Consider the following 26,622-nt stretch of genomic DNA (forward strand, 5'->3'; position numbering starts at 1 on the left):
TTCAAGTGTGTAACCTAATGTGACTTTGAAGAAAATGCTTAATATCCATAATATGGCCGAGATTTATGTTCGTACAAATACGTGGTGTGTCTACCTTATCTTAAAACTAAAAAGTTTAAAGATACGAAAAAGTGAAGTAAGTTGAATAACTACAGCTGTATAACCATGATTAATATTTCATACTTAAAGTATTTTCGTCAATTGAAATGGCAGATCGACTAGTAAACCAGTCGAATGAACTACAACAGCGTTCTGCAATTATGAACTAAAATAGTATGGCTAATGTTGTTTTAATTTATAGAGCAACAAATCAAAACAAATGAAAATACTATTGACTTACTAACTAAATAATGATTTGCCTTTTCATTTTAGTTTTTGTCAAACACAACGAAAGTTGGAAATTGTGAGAAAAAGTTATTCATATAAATACGAAGGTGTGTCTATCTTATCTTAAAACGACAACGTTTAAAGATACGTAAAAGTGAACGAAGTTGAATAACTACAGTATAACCACGATTAATATTTCATACTTAAAGTATTTTCGTCAATTGAAATGACAGATTGACTAGTAAACCAGTCGAATGAACTACAACAGCGTTCTGCAACTATGAACTAAAATAGTATGGCTAATGTTGTTTTAATTTATAGAGCAACAAATCAAAACAAATGAAAATACTATTGACTTACTAAATAATGATTTGCCTTTTCACTTTAGTCTCTGTCAAACACAACGAAAGTTGGAATTTATGAGCAAAAGTTATTCGTATTTTCGCAATACCGGTATATCGGTAGTAGCTTGATCAGCTAGTAGTTTCACGTTCGAGTAGCAATTGAGAACTGCGCTGACACAGAGACCGTAATCAACTTAGTTCGCTTGACCTAATTACTGTAGACCGGTAGAATTGGTAGTCGGTACCCAAATGTTTACACAACATTTGGAGAAAGTGAGTAGAACAAATTTTCAATTTTCTTTATTTGAGGCCTTTTAAACATTCATAATAATGCATCTGTAGCAGGATTTAAAATTTTATTCTAGCCAACATGAGCAAATACAAAATAAGATATATGCCAATAGAGCCGCGTAAGGCTAGACTTTTATCGCAAATAGCCGATGTGAATACGAGAGATAGAGACAGGTTGCCAAACGCGTGACATCATTTTTGGCAAGGCTGGGCACGTTTTTGTGGCCTGAGCGTTTTTACGGCGATCAGATTTTTTCGGTTTTAATCTTCAAATATCTTGGCAATGCGATTGCGTAACACAACAAACAACATATCAACTGATAGAGAAAAAAAATGCTTTCTTTTAAGATCAACTTAAATTTTGACGCAACTACATCTTTAAGTCATTTGGCATGTTGCAATTGACCTCAATTGGTCAATTGGCATTCTTCCAAAGGATTCCAAGTTTATTCCACTCTAAATGCCTCTCTAAAGGTTGGCTACAGAAAAAAAAACATATTTTGTCTGGCATGTAGCAATGCCTTTAAGCACACAGGAAACATTGAATCTTATCAAGATATGAATTAGGTAACATACATTCACTCATTTCCTAGCCTTAGTATACAAACATCATATACACTAAATACTAATCAATATGAGCTAATAAAATAGCCAATAGTTACTATCCACATGGCAGAGGGGAGTTACTAGCACAAGTAGTACCAGTGCTACTAGCCTCTTAGCTGCAGCCTCCAGTACTTTACTATCTGGTATCGAGTATACTTGTCTCCTCTAGGTTCATGGTGCACAGGCTAAATTAGAGGAGTTGGTTGAAAATCGTCTTTTGAAAATTAACAGTTGGTGATTGATTAATAAAAATTGTACATTCTAAGAGAGTAGTTAGTAGTAGGTAGATTATTATGTTGAATATTATAAATACAGTCATATCTCAGCATACGAGTGTCCACAATATAAGCAATATATATATAATACACGATATACGTGATATAAGCCACAAGCATTTGAAAGGGTGTTTGAAGCGACCACAAGGTGCCCTAGAATATGAGAGGCAGCTTTAGAGAACGGCATCACTCTGTCTATTTTTTCCGATGAGTTTAAGAAAGTTTTTTGAACAAACTTGCTAAAAGTGATGCAAAAAGTGCCCAACTAGACAAATTTCTTACGAGCAGCACATCTATACATGTGAACAGCACATCTATACATGTGAACAGCACATCTATACATGTGAACATTACATATATGTATATGATCAGTACATCTGTACAAATGAGCAAGAAAATTTTAGATACAGAATATATGTACATATGTACTGCTAGACAGTACATATGTACAGCAAAAGTGTACATATGAACAGCAAAAGTAGACATATGTACAGCAAAAGTATACATATGAACAGCAAAAGTGTACATATGAACAGCAAAAGTATACATATTAACAATATATATGTACTTATGAACAGCATGTCTATACATATGACCAGCATGTCTATACATATTAAAAACATACCTATAGGTTTGAACAGTATATCTTCAAATAAAAACGGTAGCACGGCAAATATAAACAGCTTGTCTGTACAAACAGCTTGTCTGTACAAACAGCTTGTCTGTACAAACAGCTTGTCTGTACAAACAGCTTGTCTGTACAAACAGCTTGTACCTACAAACAGCCTGTCTGTACAAACAGCTTGTCTGTACAAACAGCTTGTCTGTACAAACAGCTTGTCTGTACAAACAGCTTGTATCTACAAACAGCCTGTCTGTACAAACAGCTTGTCTGTACAAACAGCTTGTCTGTACAAACAGCTTATCTGTACAAACAGCTTGTCTGTACAAACAGCTTGTATCTACAAACAGCCTGTCTGTACAAACAGCTTGTCTGTACAAACAGCTTGTCTGTAAAAACAGCTTGTCTGTACAAACAGCTTGTCTGTACAAACAGCTTGTATCTACAAACAGCCTGTCTGTACAAACAGCTTGTCTGTAACCTTCGAATAAACTTAAAGAAAAATCAGCAAGATTTATTTTGGTTAAAACACTCGAGAGAAAAATATATCTTTTCTTCTGAGCATTTTAACAGCGATCAAGTTTTGCCAATTTTAATCTGAAAACGTCCTGACAATCTACATCACCTAAAACTCCAAATTTTTTAGAAGACAGATTATGGCATTTGAAAGAGTAAAAAGCTGTTGAGCCAGATGTGAGGAGTTCAAATCCCATAAGCTGCAAGGTTTTTTCACAACCTGCAACCGTGGTTGCAGGGAGACAGACACCGCTCTTATCTTAGTAAAAAAGATTAATATTTATATTAATATAGTACCCAGTATTATATTAACAATCCCCACTTTTTCATTAAGTGTGTGTCCGTTGGTCTGCACAAACACCATGCGTTTCCTTAATTTCCACACTCGAAAGCACATAGATTATGATTATGAAGTTTGACTGATTTCAGCCAAACTTTGTATGTATATGCTCCATGCCTTCCGATATATTACAAGTATATTTAGTCTCATAACCCTGAGTCATTGCTAGTGAGCCAGTCATTAAGTGACCATCTCAGACTTTATCTTTTCTCCTGTTTACTTAAATACTTTTGGATACAGTTCACTACTTACCTGACAGGTTATCTGAAAGAATGATATCATGCCTCTTTACCGCCTTTGTCGTATTTTCAGGGCTGCTATAGAGAACCTGTAGAAATATGTCACCATGAGTGTCAACTATTGTACCAGAGGTCATCATCCGAGTATTTGGCTAAGCACCTGTGTCTGATATTTAGCTTCCTGGCAATATATGCAGTTCATCTTTACCTTATCTATAAAAGTATTGTCTGTTGTCTGTCTGTTCACTTTTTCTCACAACCCAATCTTTATTCTTTGATTATTGTTTTGACTATTATTTATTCAACTCTCTTTTTAATCACCTCCTCTCCCCCTCTCTCCCGTTCCCCCTCTCTCCCGCTCCCTCTCTCTCTTTAGCTCCCTCTTTCTCCATCCCATTCCCGCTCCTTCTCTCCCGCTTACTGTCTCGGTCTCCCTCCCACTCGTTCTCTCTCCCTCTTTCCCTTCCTCTCCTTTCCACTCTCTGTCTCCCGTTTCTCTCTACCTTTCCGTTTTTCTCTCATTTCCTCTCTCCCGTATACTCTCTCTCTTCATCTCGCTCTCACACTCTCTCTCTCTGCCCCACTTTCTCCCTCAACTGTTTATTTATAGAAAACTAAGCCCTATCATAGGAAAGACAATTACAAGATTGGAAAAGGTAAGACAATTGCAGCTAGAGTATAGAGTGTATAGTGTGACCACAGTGTAAAAATACTACCGAATGAAAACTTTCCTGAAGGTCGGCTACCTCATTACAAAGTCTTGGAAATATTGTAAGACCTCTTAATAGCAGTTACAGCTATGAACCACTCTTTGCTATTGGCTAGCTTCACTGTAAAACATCATACAATTGGTTCAAATTATTACAATGACCTCATACCATTAGTAAACTCTATCACTTGGATCAAGTTGTTCTTTAGCTTCAAGTGTTCATCTTTAGTCACAACAGCTTGGAATCCTGCTTTTACCTGATATCATTGTAACAGACCACAGGCTAAAGCTGTACTTGTAACATAATAATAACTGATAATAATAATAAAATGATAACATAGCCTTTGATTCACTTGTCCCCAAAGTTTCTTTCCCAACAATTAGTGTTTTACTATAACACACTGTAGGACATTATATTTCTTGTAAAAGTATTTTGGTGTAGGTAATTCACTTGTTTTGACATTTAGTGTCCTGTTTTGTTTTGTTTTTCTTATAAAAAAAATAATAAAAACTTCAATGAATAAAATATATTTATTTTTTTCTCCACCATTAAATCTTGTCAATTATCCCACAACCAAACACGAGCGAAGCGAATGTTTGGGAGCTCAATGTTAAATGCATATGCGCACACAACTCCCGAAAAATTATCCGTCCACGGCCGTTATCAAACCCTTGTATCATACTAACATCAAAAATGTTAACCATTTTTGTGTAAGGTCGCTCAAGTATAATAATTAATAATGATACAAAACATGTGTGAACATATTTAAATATATTACCAAGTCTTTGAACAGTTTCTGCAATATCCTAAAACTAACCCATCTGATCGGATTATACATAAATAGACAGATTAATTTGGCTTAAACTCGCGATAAAAACTTGACGAGCGTTTTTTACTCAAAATTAAAACCGGCAAATGAAACGCTGATAAGGCCGTGCAACAAAGAGTAGAACCATGAAGTCGTGCGCATTTCAGAAAAAAGGCGTGCACATTTCACCAGTCTATGGCATTGTCCAATTGCCGAAGGTTTCTGTAATCAACGTAGAAGTACTGAAAAGAAATCGGTTTTTTTTTGCCAATTCTACCGGACTCTGACATTTCGGACACTTATAATGAGTACTTTGGTATTCCAATTGATGTCCAAAGCAGTGAAAGTAAAGAAAATGACGATGGTACTTTTCTAACGATTCTTATAAGATTATTACAATATTTAATTATAAGAATAATTATTCGGTTTTATCGGATTATTATAAGATTTAATTATAAGATTATCCTTTCGAATTTACAAGATCAAAGTAGGCCTATAGTAACCGATGGTGTGCAATATGTTACTGTTATTATTTATCTAAAGATTTTGTTGATGATACTGAGGCTGTGGTCAATATTGCGGTGCTGCTAAGCCATTTTTAATATCTGCAAAATTAAGAAATAGGCCTACCTTTTCTTATAGCTATACATCTATTTCTTTAGTTCAAGAGAGATCAAGTTTGTAGAGATCAAGTAGGCATGCAGCCACAGAGGACAAGTAGGCATGCAGTCATAGAGATCAAGTAAGCATGCAGCCATAAAGATCAAGTAGGCATGCAGCCATAGAGATCAAGTAGGCATGCAGCCATAGAGATCAAGTATGCATGCAGCCATAGAGATCAAGTAGGCATGCAGCCATAGAGATCAAATAGGCATGCAGCCATAGAGATCAAGTAGGCATGCAGCCATAGAGATCAAGTAGGCATGCAGACATAGAGATCAAGTAGGCATGCAACCATCGAGATCAAGTAGGCATGCGGCCATAGAGATCAAGTAGGCATGCAGCCATAGAGATGAAGTAGGCATGCAGCCATAGAGATCAAGTAGGCATGCAGCCATAGAGATCAAGTAGGCATGCAGCCATAGAGATCAAGTAGGCATGCAGCCATAGAGATGAAGTAGGCATGCAGCCATAGAGATCAAGTAGGCATGCAGCCATCGATATCAAGTAGGCACGCAACCATCGAGATCAAGTAGGCATGCAGCCATAGAGATGAAGTAGGCATGCAGCCATAGAGATCAAGTAGGCATGCAGCCATAGAGATCAAGTAGACATGCAGCCATAAAGACCAAGTAGGCATGCAGCCATAGAGATGAAGTAGGCATGCAGACATAGAGATCAAGTAGGCGTGCAGCCGTATAGATCAAGTAGGCATGCAGCCATAGAGATCAAGTAGGCATGCAGACATAGATATCAAGTAGGCATGCAGCCATAGAGATCAGGTAGGCATGCAGCCATAGATATCAAGTAGGCATGCAGCCATATAGATCAAGTAGACATGCAGCCATAAAGACCAAGTAGGCATGCAGCCATAGAGATGAAGTAGGCATGCAGACATAGAGATCAAGTAGGCGTGCAGCCGTAGAGATCAAGTAGGCATGCAGCCATAGAGATCAAGTAGGCATGCAGCCATAGAGATCAAGTAGGCATGCAGCCATAGAGATGAAGTAGGCATGCAGCCATAGAGATCAAGCAGCTAAAATATGTTTAGATTTTTGAATTCAGGGTAATTTTATAGATGTATAGATGAATATCACAACTTCTTGCTATTGCTTGCTATGAGCAATGATATACAGCCTCCTCCCCCCAGCCTGTGTATATTATACAGCGGCTTGCCATTTTACTTATAATATTGCATTTCTCCCATTGCAGGGGAGAGATATAAACATAACATTTTCCTTTCATTATTGTTGTTTGTTGTACCTAATAACATCCAGTACATTACAGCTACCATTGCAGTTCTCCTATTGCACTGCAGTGCCATTTGACTGCTAATATTGCATTTCTCAACCGGCAGTATCCTTTCTTTTTCAATTATCACTTTGGTAGTGGGCTGCATGACGGGAATCTCTAGTATATAAATTAAATTTTTTTTGAAATATAACAAAATATGAATACAAATTATTCTTGCCTTAACTAGAGCTGTTAAAATAATCGGTTAATTTAAATCCTTAGCCAATCCCCACAAACTATTTTATTAGGTTTACTCTATTCACTAGGTTGTGCAATCTGCTCTTTTTTAGACTGTTCAAAAGTTGGTAGTCAAACAAAATTATTCAAAACCTAAAGCAACCAACTAGGCTTACAATGATGAAGCAATGTTTCTTTTTTATAGTACTTGGGATTCTCCAATTCCAATCAATTTAGTTTGGGCTGTCATCGTACAATTAAACTTATGCTTAGGTACAGTTGAGCCTAAACTTGTGTATAGTTATATTTATACAAATAGATGCCAGTTGAAAAAATATCAGTACATTTTAACTACCTGCCCTCATAACTTGTGATAGTGTTCTTCATAGTTGGTTCGGAATGGAAAACGCGTGGCGAATATTTATAGGTTTCAACGCGGCCGCCAGCGCATTTATCATAAAAAGCTCAAATGGAGTCGCTTATAATAGTTTATTTGTTGATAACTCGTTCGAAAAAATAATACAGGACGTACACATGTATTGGCTGATCATTATAATAGACCATTTTCTTTGGGTACTTTTGCAGAACATAAACGTAACTCTCACTAGAGAACTGTCACCTCCCCCCCCCCCTTCTACAGGTATACGGCAGACAATGCTACTGATCGCATAATGTGACTCAAAACCTATCGGAAATTTTATTACCTAACTGCTTTGAACATGTCATTCACGATTCATAAATGACGGCTAATTAAACGCAGCTGCAAGCAATTATAACTGAAGTTCCTTCTAAAAGTTTCCAAAGTAGCAAATTTGATTTTGCGGTGGTATGACACGTCGCGTTAGGCTACCCTATCGAACTAAGGTTACGTCATCGCGAACGCATTATGTTTTATTATTGCGTTTCACGCTCTGGCTACGCGCAAGCCAAATATGTCTCAAGAAGAACCTACACATGTTGTCTGTGAGACTGTACATGTAAGTGTTTTGTTGTATTATGTACTTTAGAGTTATCTTCCCACTATTGTATCAATATTATATTCGCATACCTTGTCGGTCCCACTTTGTGTTTCCTGTCAATAAACAGTTTCCGGTCACCTACCGCATGGACCGCATCACGCTTACTTTTACGTTATCTTTACGTTATCAGAAACACCTACCAACAATACCACATGGTGACCAGTACTAATATTACATCGTGAGAACATTTATGTTAATTCCTTGCTAGAAAGTTTTTGGTCTGATCTTCTTTTAATCGACGCTAAATATGGCAAAGTTTAACCCACCGGCAGAATTTGACTTTGTACCGGAGAAGTGGGCTGAGTGGTCCACCAGGTGGGGTAGATTCCGTAGCCTGTCACAGCTAGATAAGCAAGAAAATCAGATGCAGATCGATAGTTTGCTGTATACAATGGGATCAAAAAGTGAGACAATTTTCAATTGCCTGGGACTGTCTACAGAAGACAAACAAATTTACACAAAGGTGAAAGAAGGTTTCGACAAATACTTTTCTCCAAGGAAATACGTTATATTTGAAAGAGCAACATTCTTCAGACGTGACCAGCTTCCCGGTGAGTCTGTTGAAGAATTTATTCGTGCAATAAACCACATGGCGGATAGATGCGACTTCGGAGATCGTAGATCAGAGCAGATTAGAGATCGGATCGTAGTGGGAATTGCGGACAAAGATGTTAGCAGAGAAATGCAAAAAATGGAGCTGGACCAGCTTACTGAGGAAAAGGCAGTTGCCATGGCGAGGCAATCTGAGCAAGTTGAACGTCAGATGAAGTTGTTGAGTCGCGGTGAGGATAACACCTCTGTTGACGCTATCCATAGCGATAATCATCAAAGACGTGAGCCAAATCGCAATAGCCATCGCCTGCCCCCAGCCTCTGGCTATCAGCGCCAAGGGCAACATCAACCGTGTAAAAACTGTGGGTACTACCAGCATTCGAGAGGAAGCTGTCCTGCTCTGCGTGCTGTTTGCCGGAAATGTTCGAAAATAGGACATTTTTCGAAAGTATGCTTGATGTCAGCCGGTAAGCCTAAGTCAGATTCCAACAGCCGTACGTCTGTCGATGAGGTAGAGGCAGAGATAGAGAGGGTATTCCTAGGTGAAGTCCAGGATAACCAAAATCACAGTAACCCATGGATGAAAAGTATTGATGTGCACATGGGTGAGCCAGAGTCGAAAACTGTGTCCGTGAAGTTTAAACTTGACACTGGTGCTGACGTTTCTGTTATACCTAGTAGCTTGTGTTCTGGTCAAAGTTTAAAACCAAATGACAAGATTTTAGTAGGCCCTGGAAATAGTAGAGTACCTGTGCTAGGTTATTTTTCAGCTAGATTGAGCGTAAATAATGCTGAACACTATGAACGTCTATACCAGACAAAAGCGTTGCTAAGTAGAAATGCATGCATTGAGTTAGGTCTGGTAAAAGTCAGTTGTAATGTCGATCATGTGCATACTATTAACCATTTTAAATGTGAGTTTCCTAAGCTGTTTCAGGGTCTGGGCTGTATGAAGCAGGAGGCTGATATCACGCTGCGGGCAGGTTGTCAACCGTACGCCATAAACACGCCAAGAACTGTACCTTATCCGTTGCTCGACCACGTCAAGTCAGAACTCGATGCGATGGTTAAGGAAAATGTAATTTTCCCTGTCGATAAACCCAGTGACTGGTGCTCTCCGATGGTAGTTGTGCCAAAGCCAAACTCCCGTGTCCGTATTTTTGTTGACTATACTAAGCTAAACAGAGATGTCAAAAGGGAGATATATCCAATGGCCCATGTTGAATCGAGTCTGGCAAAGTTAGGCACTGGTAAACTGTTTACCAAGCTAGATGCGAATTCAGGATTCTACCAAATTCCGTTGACCCCTCAAGCCAGAATGCTGACAACATTCCTCACTCCATTTGGCCGTTTCGCTTTTAACCGGTTACCGTTTGGGTTGTCGTCTAGCCCTGAGATTTACTCAAAGATTATTTCAAGCGTACTGGATGGCCTTGAGGGAGTAATTTGCCACATGGATGATGTGTGTATATGGGGAAACGACCAACAAGAACATGATAATAGAGTCCGTGCGGTGTTAGATCGAATGGTACGAGCCGGTATGACACTAAATGAATCCAAATGTCAGTTTGCCTGTCGGAGCATCAAATTTTTAGGCCACGTAATAAGCTCCAATGGCATTAAACCTAACCCCGACGCCATCCAGGGCATCCGAGATTTTGCGACACCGAAAAATGTGAGTGACGTGCGAAGTTTTCTTGGCATGGCCAACCAGCTCAGTAAGTTCACTATGCGTCTAGGTGATCTCAGTACACCGCTCAGGGACTTGCTCTGCAAAAACTGTCCGTGGTACTGGGGAGACCGGCAAGCTAAAGCCTTCACCAACATCAAAGATGAGCTGTCCCAATTTGTAGAGCTGGCGGTTTACAACCCAACTCGCAAAACTATCATCCAGTCAGATGCATGTAGGAATGGCATTGGTGCTGCATTACTACAAGTACAACCCAATGGTACGCTTCGTTTAGTTTACGCTGCGTCACGAGCACTCACCGACACTGAGCAACGATATGCCACGATTGAACAGGAAGCCCTCGCCATTGTATGGGCATGCAAAAAGTTCAGAAATTACATTATAGGCATGACTGTTAGTATTCAAACCGATCACAAACCGCTCGTCTCTTTATTTAATGACACAGAACTCAGCAAAATGCCTGCTCGCATTCAACGATTTGGCATGCGCATGTTACGCTTCCGGTACTGGATGGAACACATTCCTGGGAAGCAAAATATTGTTGCTGATGCACTTTCCCGTTCAAAGGCCGTTCCTACTGTGGAGGACATAGCATTCTTAGAGGAAGTAGAAAATCATGCTCGCAGTACTCTGCTTTACTCCGCCTCCAATGAGAGACTCAGCAAACTCATAGAGTCACAGAAAAATGATGAGGTATTGGCAAAAATTCACCACTTTGTTAATACGTCGTGGCCTGCGTATATGACGTCTAATGACTCATTAGTACGTCCTTTCTTTGAGAATCGCTCTAGAATAACCATAATTTATGGAGTACTCGTTTTCGACGATCGAATAATCATTCCGCTCGCTGACCGTCTCGAAGTGCTACAGAAAGTTCACCAAGGCCACCTAGGCATTACTAAGTGCAGAGATCGAGCAAGGAAGTCAATTTGGTGGCCCGGGATGTCGCAACAAATTGCGGAAATGGTACGCTCATGTGAATCGTGCCGAAAATTAGCCCGAGTTCCTCCAGAGCCACTGATGAGATCAGAGTTCCCGTCTCGCCCATGGGAGCGTGTTGGTAGTGACCTATTTTATTTTAAAGACTGTTAGTATCATTGCTAGTTGATTATTATTCTCGTTATGTCGAGGTCGCTATGCTGAAAGAGCTCAACAGCCTGGAGACCATTGGTCACATGAAAAGCATCTTTGCACGTCACGGAATTCCTGAGCTACTGGTTTCAGATAATGGGCCGCAGTACTCTTCGATAGAATTTCAAAAATTTATCACCGGCTATGGTTTTAAACACATCACTAGTTCGCCAAAGCACCCGCAATCGAACGGCGCAGCCGAGAGAGCCGTTCAAACCATAAAGTCCATGCTGAAAAAAGAGACCGACCCTTATCTTGCATTGCTGGCATATCGTTCATCACCCATTGAGAATGGATTATCTCCTGCAGAGTTGCTTATGGGCCGACAACTCCGAACGACTGTCCCAGCACTTCCCGTCACGCTGGAGGCCTCTAAGCCTAACCTCCAAAGCATTCGTGCTCAGGAGGAGGACCAGAGAAAGAAAAGCAAGATCTCCTATGACAACCGACACCGCGCCAGAGAACTGCCACTGCTTGACCCTGGACAACAGGTCTTTGTTCCAGATTTAAACCGTGAAGCTGTAGTAGCAGCAGCTGTCCCAAATGCCCCTCGGTCCTATCTTCTCCGAAACTCAGGTGGAACTTCAATTCGTCGTAACCGAATTGACATACGACCGATCGAAAATATAGCTGACGATGTTAAACCGCCACCAAACAGTCCAAAGAGGCACTATATATCGAGGTCTGGTCGTACGGTTAGGCAGCCTGTGAAGCTCGACTTATGAATCCGACAGCGTGGTGTCAGCCCCCTGGTTCAGACTCTAGCACTCAAGGTTCTGTGACCTTTGTAGGTCACTGCACTATTGTTAATATTAATGTGACAATCATTTCTCAATCAATATGTCTTTAGGTAATTGCTACGCTTTCAATGTTCATGTTTGTCTGAGAAAGAGAGATGTTGTATTATGTACTTTAGAGTTATCTTCCCACTATTGTATCAATATTATATTCGCATACCTTGTCGGTCCCACTTTGTGTTTCCTGTCAATAAACAGTTTCCTGTCACCTACCGCATGGACCGCATCACGCTTACTTTTACGTTATCTTTACGTTATCAGAAACACCTACCAACAATACCACATGTTTGATCAATTATGTAACCATATTTCAATAATTATGAACGTTCAACAATGTATTTTACCTGCCGTTTTATACTATTTTGGCATTATTTTTTGCTATCGGGTCAACGTAAGTTGGTCAGATCTCTTATTATCGTCATCATTATAATTGGATTTTCCACCACTTGGCCAGCGCGTAAGTGTGGGAGAACATAATATATTGGTAATTAAAAAGAGCTGTTTTTACTAAGAGCTTGTTTTGATATCTTCACTGTAGTTCTATTGCGTTTGGCGATTCAGTGGCTAATTGTATATTCGAAGAATTGCAGTTTCACTCAAAGTTTATTAGTGTTAACTTGCGCCAAGAATGACAGCCGATGTCGTGGACAAAAATACGTAGCACAATATAAGCAAGGGAGACAACATTTAGAGTAAAGCCAGCCTAGTTCCACAAAATAACTTATGTTTTGCATAAATATCTACGTCTGAAATGGTTGAAGTAGTGCAAACGTTTTACCTGTTTGCACGAGTTGGCTACTTGGTGCTTCCAAGTTTTTATAATATGAAAATGTATATGGTAGTTTCACAAGTATTGGCTATCATTTCATGAGCATAGGTGGTACATGAGAAAAAAGAAATTAAAAACGGGCTCATAGCGCTAGCAATACATGCATTGTGTATGGTGGTGGTAAGAAGCAACAGTGAAGTCTGTAGTTCAAACATCACAACATCTCATTTACTTTTCGATTACACTCAACAGAAATTAGACATCACATAACCTAGAAACAGGAAGGTTTAGCACTCAAAACATCCAATAGTACGCAACTTTTATAAATCGATGTCTTGCAGAAATGTAAGCCCATTGCAGATCTTCATACACTAAAATTTAATATATAAATGTAGCGGCTGCAGTGAAAAATTATGTTCACGATGAACATATTATTTTAACCATTTAACCTTGCTGTGGTATGGGCGCAAATGTGTTTGGGCAACTGCATTCATTAAGGCATTGATGCTTCATGTGTTTGTAATCAGCCCAGTTGAGAGGTTAAGATTTCTTAACATAATATTTTACAGTAGCTGCTAAAAGTCGAATTTTGATATATTACAGGCTACAGTAGGCTTCAGTTTAGGCCCGCTATCACTTGTCAAAAATATGTGTACAGTTGGAAACGTCAATATAATGGTGCGATGTTTTTGTAATATTCCTTTGTCTCTTTCTTCTCACTGCCTCCTGTTATAAAAATACTGGGTATTTTCATAGCACCTTCCTTGTGCTTTTTCTTCTGCAATAAGATGTGAGCAAAGTGCCTTAATTTAATAGCTAGTTTCTAGTTTTACTAGTTTAGAGGCAATAATAAGTTATAAAAAATTATTATATTGTTTTTGTGAACTAAACAGAAAAACATGATGATTAATCAAACTGAATTAATGCAAAAACTTGAATAGCTGATTGAGGCGTTAGTGTTAAAGGCATACTTGCAACGAAATTTATATTACAGTTATTTGGTATCAAAAGATTCACCACTTCTTACTATGCTGTGTTGTAGGTACAAAATATGTCGAGATGTGATTACAAGCTCTTAAAAGCCCAAAAACTAACAGTTAATCGCCGCCATCATGAACCGCCGTAGCTACATATATTGGGTATTTTAGCTAAGCTAGGGTAATTTTGGGTATTTTCTCTTCTGCAATAATGTAGGAGACATAATAGGAGAGAATAATGCAAAGTTCCTTAATTCGATGGCCGAGTTCCAATTTTAATAGTCACACATGTTGTACCTGTAAGCAGAAACAGACTAATTGTAACCAACAAACATTTAAGTTATAAAAAATAAATGAAAGATTAAAAATATTCTAAACTGTCAAGACCTTTCACTTTTTCATTCCACTCTCATCATTCGTCATTGTACTCCTGGTATTTTTTGTAAAAGCGTGATCTAATCATATAGGCTATACTTTGGGCAGCTCTTAGTCTTCCTTACAAAATGGCCAAAAGGAAAATCATGACCCTGAGACATTGCCTGACATGTGAGAACTTTTTTGGGTGTCTAAACTGTAGCCTTTGTGTAACGTATTAAACTCATATAATACTAAGTAAATGCCCTTTACATTACCCTTACATTGCAATTACAATTGCAATGCCTACACTATATTACCTAACACATTACTTTTACACTATACTAGGGTTGCGCGATAGCTCGATAGTCGATGTCGATAGTTGTATTTCTCGATATGAATTTGTTGCCTATTTTTAGCCTATCGAAAGATCCGAAACAAATATCTCGTTATCGAATAATAAAAAATAATATAACTCGATAGTTATCGCCCTCGAATAGCTCGAACACGTGATTAACTCGAACGGATCTGTTGGGTCCGTTCCCACGCAATGATAAATTGCTTTAGAAAACTCGACCTCAACTTGGTTAACTCAAACAGTTTTTTGCCCAACGGCCACTACGACGGTTGATATCGCTATAGAATATCACTTTATTTCGAGCCATAGAGTCAAACCTCAACTTTTAGTAGTTCTTAGACGTGTTATTACCATCATCTGCAAAATATTTTCGATAATGACTTTTCTGAAGGTTTGCAAAAATCAAATTTTGCCAATCATCTGATTAGCGATGGCCCTCCAAAAGCTAAGAAAAGTGAGCTAACCTTCGAATAAACTTAAAGGAAAATCGGCAAATTTGATCTTGGTTAAAACAGTGATATACAGTCCCCTGTATATCATTCCTGGGGGCTGTATATCATGGGTTAAAACGCTAAAAAAAAGATGTCTTTTTTCCGAGCATTTCAACATCGATCAAGTTTGGTTTTGTTCATCTGAAAACGTCCTGGCAATCACAAGACGTCAAACAACAAACCAATCTCAAGTGATAGAAAAGTCTCGATACTTTCTGATGAGATTTTTTTAAACTTCACACTAGAAGCTTTTTAATTTGCAGCAAGCCATCTATGCGTTTGATTTATATACAGTTTGTACATTTGTCGACTAATAAATACATGGACTTGTGACAGTGTTCTGATAAATTGAATGGCTCTGATAACTCGATCACCTTTTCCTATTCCTTCCCACAGTCCTCGATCTCTTCAGGCACGATAATTCGATAGTTTTACCAGCTGCCAAGTCACTTGATAACTATCGGTGAACTCTGTCTGCTCATTGATAATTCGATACTATCGCTATCGGTGGGACAACTCCAACGATAGTCAATAACACCTTTTCAAACAACAAATGCCATCCCCACACTATACTACCTACGACTGTTTATAAGTTGCTTTTGTTACTCCTGCTACACCATGCATTCATCTGGTGAGGCTGAGAGCCCAGCATGAGATGTAATATCGTAAGGCATATTATAACTAACGTAATGAATATCTTCACTATTATTGATTGCTGTACTCAGTTGAAGGCATAATCTAATGGGTAAGCTCGTGGCCTCTAGAACTGGAAGTGCCAAGATCCAATCCTCTGTGAAGTGTATTTTTGTCACTAAAATCTGATCTCTATCACTGGACAGACCGACTCCCACATTAATGTATTTTAGCCAAATGCCTGGCACAGTTGTACGAGGGATAAACAACAACGCAATGAATTTGAGTAACATACTTGGTAAGCTAGTGAAAGTAAACTTGTATTTACTAAAACAATGACCGCGTTTGCAGACGGCTGAATAATAGTTGTCTTGCGTAACTATAATCAACTGTTTAGTTAATGACCTCATGAGCTTCAAGCTTGATTATTTCAACCAATGCAATAAAAATGCTAGCAGCCATTGAAAGGTTTGTTATCGTAGTGTAGTGGATTAGATTGCTGGCCTGCAGACAGGGAGGTTCTGAGATCAAATCATCTGCGAGGCAGATTTTTTATTCCTAATTTTTAAACGCAATAACTGGACTGGCCACAAACATTGAGATTCATATATATGGATATACACCTTTGCAGAACTTTGATCAGGTACATTTCATCCAAGTCCTTCTGCTAGCTCTACCATCATAAGCTCATTAATATACTCCTGAATATTTTATAAATAAGTGATGTTAGTTTCCAACACATTCACAGCACTCAAACACTAGTTTCCATTTCAGTCAGTGCTTTTGTTATTCCCTATTTATTGGTATGACGTCATTGCAATAAGCCAAAACTTTCCTCAAGCTATTTGCAGTGTACACGCAGTCACATCCAGCCAAGCTATGTTCATTAATTGTATGCAAGCTTTAATATCAAAATGATTCTTTTGAAACCTCAAGTTGAGCTGGAGGTTTTGGGCGATGTCAAAACACTTGTCAAACAGTATTTATATGTTCTTTAGTAGTTGTGGTTTTGTTGTCTCATTCTTCACTCATCATCAGTTTTAATCTTGACTGTGAGTTTTCATGCTCTCAAAGTCTGATGAGATAAAATGAGAGACATATCAGTTTATCTTTTAGTTTTAGATTTCCAGTGCTTTCTATTATTCAGTTGTCTTCTCTTTATCATCTATTTAGTCAGTTTACCCTATTCTATTTTTAGACTATCAACACAATAGTCCATGACTGCGGTGTTAAGTCACATGACATAAGCAACATGTCATCTTATTTGCGTTTGTACTCCTATTTTCAAATTTTTAACTTTTCATTCATTTGAAGCATCTACATACAGCTGCACCCGATGTTTACATTATCAGTGCTGCTGCTTGAATCTGCCAGCCATATTTTAAAATTGGAGCAAACCATGAACTGAAGACTAAGTTTACTCTGACTGCCACTGTAACAGTGTATATTTATAAAATTCTCATAGTTCAAGGCTATTCTGTCCCTTTGGTTGCTTACAGTCTCCAATATGACAGCTGGCATCAAAAAGGTCTGGATATTATACTGTTTTTACATTCAGGAGTTATGTGCTCTTCTATGTTCAAATAATCTGATTGTTCAGCCTCATTAACTAACAGATGGAATAGAACAATTATGGTGCAACAATATATATCATAAATTAGGGATACTTGATTATCTACCACATAGACCTGCACATGTCTGTAAATTGGGAGTTACACTCTCCATATGCATCTCAATCTAATGATTAGGAAATGATCAATTAGTGACTCCAATAAGAGCATAAAAGATATATTCCCTTATTCACCACCCACCAGACTCGCTTATCTCAGCTCATCATGTACCCTGATCATCACAACTACATATAGCTGCCGTATTTCTTGTGTAGGCTTCCTGTTACATTGTGTGCTGTTCCCTTCCCAGTTACTCGCTTATTCTGGCAGTTCCAATGTTCAGGCCAGATAGGTTGGTGGTTGGCTCCAGTTTCAGCATCCCAGTACTTTCTTTAAAGGCTTAGTACATGTCATGTCCAATATAAAACAAGAGTGAGGAAAGTTTTGACCTTTTTAGAATTTTTCACTTCAAAGAATCTTCTTGGTTTTAATTTCAAATTTTCATCTTGTGTATTAAAATATATTACCGGAAAACCTCTAACTGAACGCTATGGCGCTCTATTTTTTACCCTTTTTTACAGTGGTGTTCAATTGGAGGTGGCATTCATATTGAGGCAGGCAGTGTACTTTTTGAATGGCTCGTCAGAATTCTCGACAGATAAACTTAGCTCTATTACGGGCGAAGCGAAACATAAATATTATCACTTTTAAACATAATCATATCGTTTACATTAATAACGATTTTTTTTATTGTTAGCGATTAATTATCAATACTGTATAATGGGCTCTTTTCTACTGATCACTTGATATTATGGGTTCATAAAAGTCAAAGAAAGTCAGTGACAGTCAAATAAAGGTGGTATTCAAATGTAGGTAGCGTTCAGAGGTTTTACGGTATATTAGATTTGAATTGTTATAGGGAGAGTGTTATTTTAGGATATCAAAGTACTTTTATGTACTACTAGTCAAAGCATCTAGAGATGCTTTGACTAATGCTTAACATAATAATACCTCACTAATTTTTGACTCCCCTTATAATATCTTCTTGTTCATCAATAGAAATAGAGCCATACCTCAACATACGAGCTTAATTAGTTCTGAAACATAGCTCCCATTTCAATTCTCATATCTCCAAACAATTTTTCTTATGTATTTAATAAAAAGGAATTAATTGGTTCCTTCCAGTAGAATAAAGAAGCTAAAGTGGATATTACATTGGAAATGTGTTTTCATTGGTTTAATTCACCACCTGCAGTCACAAAGTAACAAGCACCTATCTAATGGGTATGGTCTACAATAATTATTTAGATAATTAGATGAGTAACAAGTAACATATCTAATGATTATGATCTACAATAAAACAACATCTTTATATGCAGTACTGTATAGAGTTCTCACCTTCGAGACAGATGGTATAGAGGCCAGCGGTGGTTCAGGAAATACTTGACTACAACTCATTCTGAACACTACACTTTTGTTACGCTACGCAACAGTAAAGATACTTTACATTTAACTTAAATTAATTTAGCTGATTACGCATACAATTATAAATAAGTTTTTATTTTACCTTAAGCTTATTCAATTTTCGTTTTCCATTTTTGTACTTTTCGAATAAGATCATTTTGCTTCACTTTTATACTTTTTATCACTTTCACTCACAGCTAGCTTTCTTTATCATTTTTATCCGAGGAGAAAGAATGAGCGATGCTGTGCTCGTAAGCATTGAAACTGTCTCGTATGCTAGTATCTCTAATTTGTCTCATATCTCAAGGCATGTATTGGCTCAGAATTCATTTCGTATCTTAAATTTCTTACCAGTTGGAACGCTCTTTTGTCGAGGCATACAGTGTTTCTATTGTTCATTTCACAAAGGAAGAGAGTGGATGTTTACATAGGATTAATATAGCTATCTAAGAATATATTTGTACTATAATATATTAGTAAATATATTACCAAAAATTCTGTCACCACTCGCAGGTTTCACTGCCGATTTTTTAACCTAGTTTATCAAGCAGTTTTAAATAACCTAAATTCTGTGGTGATTGTCACAAAAGGAAAAGATGAGAGTCAGCAATATAGTAGCCCGGTGAAGTTTTGTTTACAAGCTATACTATGTGACAGACAATCTGGTGAATGCCAGCTGGTCACATTGGTTGAGTGCTCTCTTCATTTCCATTCACTGATTTAAAATAGCTCAACTTTTAGCACTTGGTGGTCCCTCATTGTGTGGCAATAGCTAAAAACTGTCAGTTTGAGTTCAACAATAGAGGATAGTAGGTGGGCCTTGGGTGTGATGCAGAGGGCTCGAGGTCAACTCTATGGTAAAACTCTCAGTAAGACATAATAGTAACAAGTAATAATAGTAATTATAATATTAATAATAGTAATGTTTGTAGTACTTTATAGCTATCAACTAAAACTAGTAATTTATTGATAATACTTTGTTTATAGCTCTGTTTCTCTTGCTTCCTAAACAGATAGAGAAGTGGTATCACATGTTTTAATTCCATCCTGTATTATTTATTAACGATTTTGTGTGTTTATATGGAATTCTTATATAAGGCGCATCATGGCGAGTAACAATCACGCTAATCCTTCCATGACAGTTTCATCTTATTTTACAATTTCAGGTCAACTTAATAAAAAGTTTGATATCATCAAGAATTTTATTACTCTTCGATAACTATCTGCGGATTAGATACGCCCAACCAAAGGTTGACAATGTACGCTCACTACGCATGGAGATTATTCTGTACTATGCTCGTATGAAACTATGTCATATGCGGAGGAACTTTGGCTGAATGACAGATCAAGTTGATTTAGAGGGTATGTCAGAGGATATTCAGTTTATAATATAGAATTGTTTACTGCTAAAATTACCATGAAACCTCAATATGAATGACATTGCATTCTATTTTTAACCTTTTCCCAATTTATAATAGCGGTCAAATAGATGGTAGTGTTGTATTTTGCAAATAGCTCGTCTGAATTTTAAAAGGTAAGTTTGACCCTTTGTCAGGCGAAGTCAATGTCTTAACCCTTAATCTCATCAACTCTTTTGAAAGCAATAAATCTGCTAACTTGTTGAGGATCTCTAAATAATAAATTTGGGAAGCCGAGTAATATCTCTACTAGTTGATATCTATTGCTTGCAATTAATCCGCGATGATTCGTATAGCAGGTGATTCTGTTGCCCTGCCTTGAAATTTGTTAGTGCTTCAAATTTTTTATTTTGTTATAAGTTTGGAGGTATAATATCATGCTATACTGTATTTAACACAGTTGCATACTAGCTCATTGCACTCATCGATATGTTTGCTACAGTTTGCAGTCAAAACTGACAGGATAACCGTAATGATGCTATTAAATAATATATGCTATAAATCTGGTGCTTTACAAGCTTTATAGTAATAAGTTAGTAGATCTTACAAATGCATACATTCACGAACAAGTGACAAACAAACCGTACTTACTACCTGCAGAAACAAAAATTAAGATCTTTAAAACTGAATATTTGCTTGTCAGTTTCGCCGATTGTGTTCCGATTGTTGCATTCGATAAAACAAACATCTTTTGGCTATTCAATACCTTCCATAGTGTTTTCTGATCTCAACTCTTCTTCTGCGCCGCTGAACTAAATGATATTAACGTTCAAACAACTTTTTGAGCAGAGCGAGACCACTACGCGTTGCATTTCGTGCAAATGATAAACCTATAGTGGCATCGCTAAGCACAACTTTTAGACTAAAATTAGTCACTCACATACCATCATAAATGTAAACCGTTTTTTACATACATCAAAGTATCAATACCGTGTCAAACCAACGATCTACTTTTAGCAGGGCAGTATCTACCTGTTTGAAAATGTTACTGCAGGAAAAGTCTAAGAGAGGTACCGAACGCCCTCTCAGTTGGGGGAGGGGGATCTGGGATCCTCCTCCGGAAAAATCTTTAGTATGTACATGTATAACTAGTCAAAATGGTGCAAATCTAGCACACTTGGCTCCTGATGGGCACATGTTCTAACAGCAATTTTTTATAAATATATAACTGTTTATTGAGATTGTCTTTAACAACGCTTATTAAAAATATAATGTGAATGAGAGCTGCAAAAGGGGTTGGCCACAGCTAGCATGAGGTAGAATTATCACCGGGTACAATGCTGAATGGTGTAGAAGACGAGTAGTCTCCTATGAAATATTTCATTTAAATAATATTTTAGAGTTGAATGGTAAAATTAATAGAGCACCATGTTAAAAATAATGCACTTATACTATAGTCTATAATACTGAGCAAGTAGTAGTAGATTTAAGTTTGAGCTATCAAATAATATTTGATCAAATAATATTTTATTTTACCGTTTGGAAAGTCAAGCCGATGTTGACTGTTATTTTCAGCTTTTATTATTTTCCAAGGAGGCGCGATTTCTTTAGCACAAAGCAACGCCTTTTGGGCAATCGTTTCATATCTTAATTTATCGACTAATATATTTTTGATGATATTTAAAACTTACTAGCATTCATATCCTTTGTTTAACGTTACGAGACGGCAGCTTAATAAACGTCTACCGAAAGCGACATAAATGCCGTTTCCCCACGCAACTGATAAACGACATTTTGGTCATTTCGCCAGCCAAAGTGTTAAAATCAAGCAAAAATGACATGAATTCCGTGATTTTTATCTTCACAAAATGGTACTACCATGGCAGTAGCTGCAGTATAGGAGGATACGGCCCTGACGATTAGTCTAATACAGATATTATTCATTTTACGGTGTTGCTTTTAAAGCTAATTATAATTATTTGTTATTAATGGAACCGAGTCATTATTACTACAATTTGGAGAACAATCTTTTACTGTTCACTTGCAATTATGGGTTTGTAAAGTTAAAAGAATGTCAAAGTGATGTTCAAATGGAGGTTGCGTTCATTTATAGGTTTTACAGTAAGTTAAAAAAATTTAACGTTTGATTGCCTTGTCACATGATAAACTGACCAAAGATAAAATATCTAATTTTATTGATTTAAGCAGGCGTACCTTATCACAATTATGGCCACATTTTGCAATGAGCAGACAAATCCTTATTTCAAACAAAACTTCATGTGTCTTTGAAAAGCGTAACAAGCTTTCAAGCATCCTTGACTTCAATGTTGTTAATTATCTGCCCTTAAACTACATGTAAGTGTTTGGTATTTGGGAATTTATCTTAGAAACAGTAACCTTAATTAGAAGACCTTGACTAGCACCTGCCACTAGCTATATTAATGTGTGACATTGGCTAGCAAGTGTCTATAAGTTATGCACTGTTGTTGCGAGCTCAGTGTGAGTGGCTGATATGCTGGGATATTTAACATACATGTACTTACTTGAGTCTTTAAATATTTTCCTTAAGCATTTACTGTTTGTGATTGATTATTACTAAAATGTAATATAAAACATTGTAATTAGTACCTACATGTTAATCAAAGACGGATATTTATCTTGAGTTCTATTTAATTGTAGCAACACGAATTGTATAAAGGTTTATTTTATAAAAAAATTGCTATTTGTCACATTACTGCCAGTGGTCACAATGTGAATATTTATAGTGCCCGAGGCTATTCTGTTACTAGTAAAAGTAACATAATGTTTGTTATTTTATTATATGAAATTAAGCAGATAAACTTCATTTTAAATACTAAACAGAAAGTGAAGCTAACCAATTACAAGGCTGTATAACCAGCCAATCATGAAGCTGCAGTAACAATCAGCTCCTGTTCTTTTATTCAATATCTGATAAATTCATCATGAATCACTGTTTGACTAACTCTTATTCAGTTCAGCCAATCAGGAGACAGATAACATTATTATAAGCAGCTACAAGCTATAAAGAAGCCTGTAGTAGTCAGAGCAGGTGACAAACAGAATAGCAACAGGTAAGTATAACTTATATATTATAGTAGCATCTGTTGATGTTGTACTTACTGGGAATAATAGAGTAGATGAGGAGAGACACTGAGTCAGTTTGATTATAATATAACTCTGACCTTCTAAGACTATCACTCTCTACCCTGAGGAGACTCATAGAGTCTGTCATGTAGTGAGGTTAAGTTAAGGTCAGGAGGCTCTGATCTCATTCCTCAGTCATATTCAGACCAGCAAATACTTCTTACTGCAGATATTTCATGTTTCTCAGCTCTGCCAGAGTCTAACATCCCTGGACTTATTTTTATACTCTGTAAATATGCAGGGTTCAGCTGCAGCCACTTTGTTATGGTTGGCAGCTTTCCATCTCTGCAGTCGAGTCACATTTTGTACCCATTTCTCTATCATATTTTACTGTATGCAGCAGCTAATAGAGTCCAGTACATATGTTACAGTTAAACATGGAAGGACTGTTGAAGAAGTACGTGAGAGAGAGAAAGATAGAGATTAGTGCTTTGAGGGCAGCCTTAGAGTCAGTCCAACCAGCTGAGCTACTGAGGTTACTGATTACTATCAAGCATGACTCATATACAGCTGTTATGGTAGCTGCAGGCCACACAGAAATCTGTCGTCTGCTTCTCTCACCAATCAGAAGAACAGCAGACGAGTTGCTCTGGATGAAGAGGAAGGATGGATTTACAGCACTACACCTTGCTGTAGGGTGGGGATACAGTGAATGTGTAGAGTTACTGATAGACACAGTGAGTGATGAGAGGAAGTACGAGTTTGTATCTGAGAAGGCTGAACTGGGTAGCACAGCTATAGGACTGGCTGCATGGTGGGGAAGAAGCAAGTGTATAGAGTCCCTCCTCTACAACTTCTCCTCACTACAGAGAGACTCCCTATTAAACATACAGAATAACAACCTCAACACTCCACTACACAGTGCAGCACTCAGAGGACATACAACTGCTCTGAAGGTCATGTTAGGATCCGTGTCTCTAGTGACTGCCTCTTCACTCCTCAACATAAAGAATAAACAGAACAGGACTCCATTGGAGGTTGCTGAGTTTATGGGGAGGAAGGAATCATCAGAGCTGTTAAAGAGATGGGAGAAGCAGCCAGTAGTAGAAGGTAGGATTGTTATACAGTGTGATACCAGCTACTCACTTGAACTGTTCTAATGCTAAACTCTTCAGTCTCAGCAACTTTCTACTGAAAATCTAAACTAAATGCTAGTAATTCATTCATTGCATACATTTACTGTTGAACCCTGGGACATACCCTGGATAATTGCATCTCTATTTTCCTGTAAACTCACTGAGTCTTGCATAGACAGAGTGCTGGTTGTCTCCAGCCTCCAGCTGAACAGTTTATAGTCTGAGTATTTAAATTAATATTAATATTCAAAACTGGTAGGATTGAAGTGATGTTAGCAGCTCTTTAAATATCAACTCCTTGTGGCAGACTCAGTAGCTTGACTCTCGTGTTCCACACTATTCTGTCTGTTAATATTTCTGTATTTTGAATTGTCTGAGATGTGAAGAATTTAACATAATAGTAATGATACTATGATTATTGTATGTAGTGTTAGACTAGTGAGTCATTCCTTCAAACTGAGGTTAAAGGTTAAACATTACACTCCTTTTTATGAATAGCTGATCATCTATGCAGCAGTTTTTGATGGAAAGTAGAAAGTATTACAACCATATTTTACACTGCTGTAGATTATCCACAGCATTTTAATGGTTCCTAACATAACATGACTCTAACCTTTGTCATGTTTAGTAGTTAACTGAATGACAGACTAAAGTACATATTGTAGCAGCCTCCTGCTTTAATATTCAGGCTTTAAATCTATAACAATAATAATATTTGATATAGATATTAAAATTAGATGAACTATTTCTTATTTCATAAACTGTAAGACAATGTGTGGTTTTATTTTCTATGGCAGTTGATAGCAGGAACAGCTACTATGGTGCTGAGTTCTGTTAGAATTTCATTATTGGGGCTGCTTAGAGAATTCCTTACCAAACAACATCAAATTTAATTTTACCAGATGCTTGTAACCTTTAATTCCAGTAAGACTGGTGAAATGAGTTTTTATTTTACTCAAGCCATGCTAAAGGACATGTCATGTTTTGCTTGGCAGGCAATAACTACAATATTTTACAACTATCTTAAACAATGTTTGCCTGATATTGAGTTAAGTCAATAGCTTACTGAGTACTCGACTTGGTCATGCTCACCTCAGTCTACCTGCCTGCACCTGCTTGTGTCTAACTGTTTGCCTATGTCTGTCTATGCTGAGGCTGCTTAGATAATTTCTTCCAGACAACATCAAATTTAAATTTACTAGATGCATGTAACCTTAATTTGAATTCCAATAAGACTGGTAGATGTGAAATGAGCTTTTTTATCTTATAAGCTTTTATTCAAGCCACACTTATACACATCAGATACTGTCTCTTGTTTGGCTTGGTAGGCAACAACTAAACATTTTTACAGCTATTTTTCGGTATACCAAACAGTGTACCGAACTCTTGTTGATCAAATGATTGTTAGTGACCCGCCTGCAGGGAAGCACAAATGCATGTATGCAGTAAGTTTCACTTCTCAAGAAGCTGGAGCAAATAGGTAGCCATTGGTTTGCTCCACCACTACTAATATTGCAACTCTCGTCTCTTAAAACAAGCGGGAAGCTTAGCAGCCTGCCTGCCAGCCTCTCTGCTTGCCAGTGTGCTTGCTTACCAGCCACACCTGCTGGCACCTGCTTTTTCTGTGTCTACCTTGCTGTGTCCACCGCTTGCTTGACTTGACCGCGCTTGCCTGCCAGTCAGTTTGCCTGCCAGCTTAGTTGAGTCAGTTGAGTTGACAACGATTGCTCGCTTTTGCCTCCTGGTAGACAATGGTTATATGTTCAGGTCACTAAATAGACGAATTGATTGTCCTACCTGTAAGAAAGCCTGCTCACTTTCACCGAGTCGACAAATGATCACACGCTATGCTGCCAAGTTCACATTGATCACACGTTTTACTTCCAAGTCGACCACGATTGTGTGTTTTTTGTGCTGAGTGTTTGACTTGATTGCACTAATATAGAGTTTGTCTGCCAACCGGCCCGCCC

The 26,622-nt window shown here is 37.7% G+C and overlaps 1 protein-coding gene across 4 annotated transcripts in view; it reads left to right on the plus strand.

Moving 5' to 3' along the window:
• The window catches only part of LOC137402075 (golgin subfamily A member 3-like), a 229,179-nt gene that overhangs the window by 144,309 nt on the left and 58,248 nt on the right, over positions 1 to 26,622 (plus strand). The window lies entirely within an intron of this gene.

The sequence above is a fragment of the Watersipora subatra genome, chromosome 8 (assembly GCF_963576615.1).
Source record: "Watersipora subatra chromosome 8, tzWatSuba1.1, whole genome shotgun sequence".
NCBI classification, from domain to species: Eukaryota; Metazoa; Bryozoa; class Gymnolaemata; order Cheilostomatida; family Watersiporidae; genus Watersipora; species Watersipora subatra.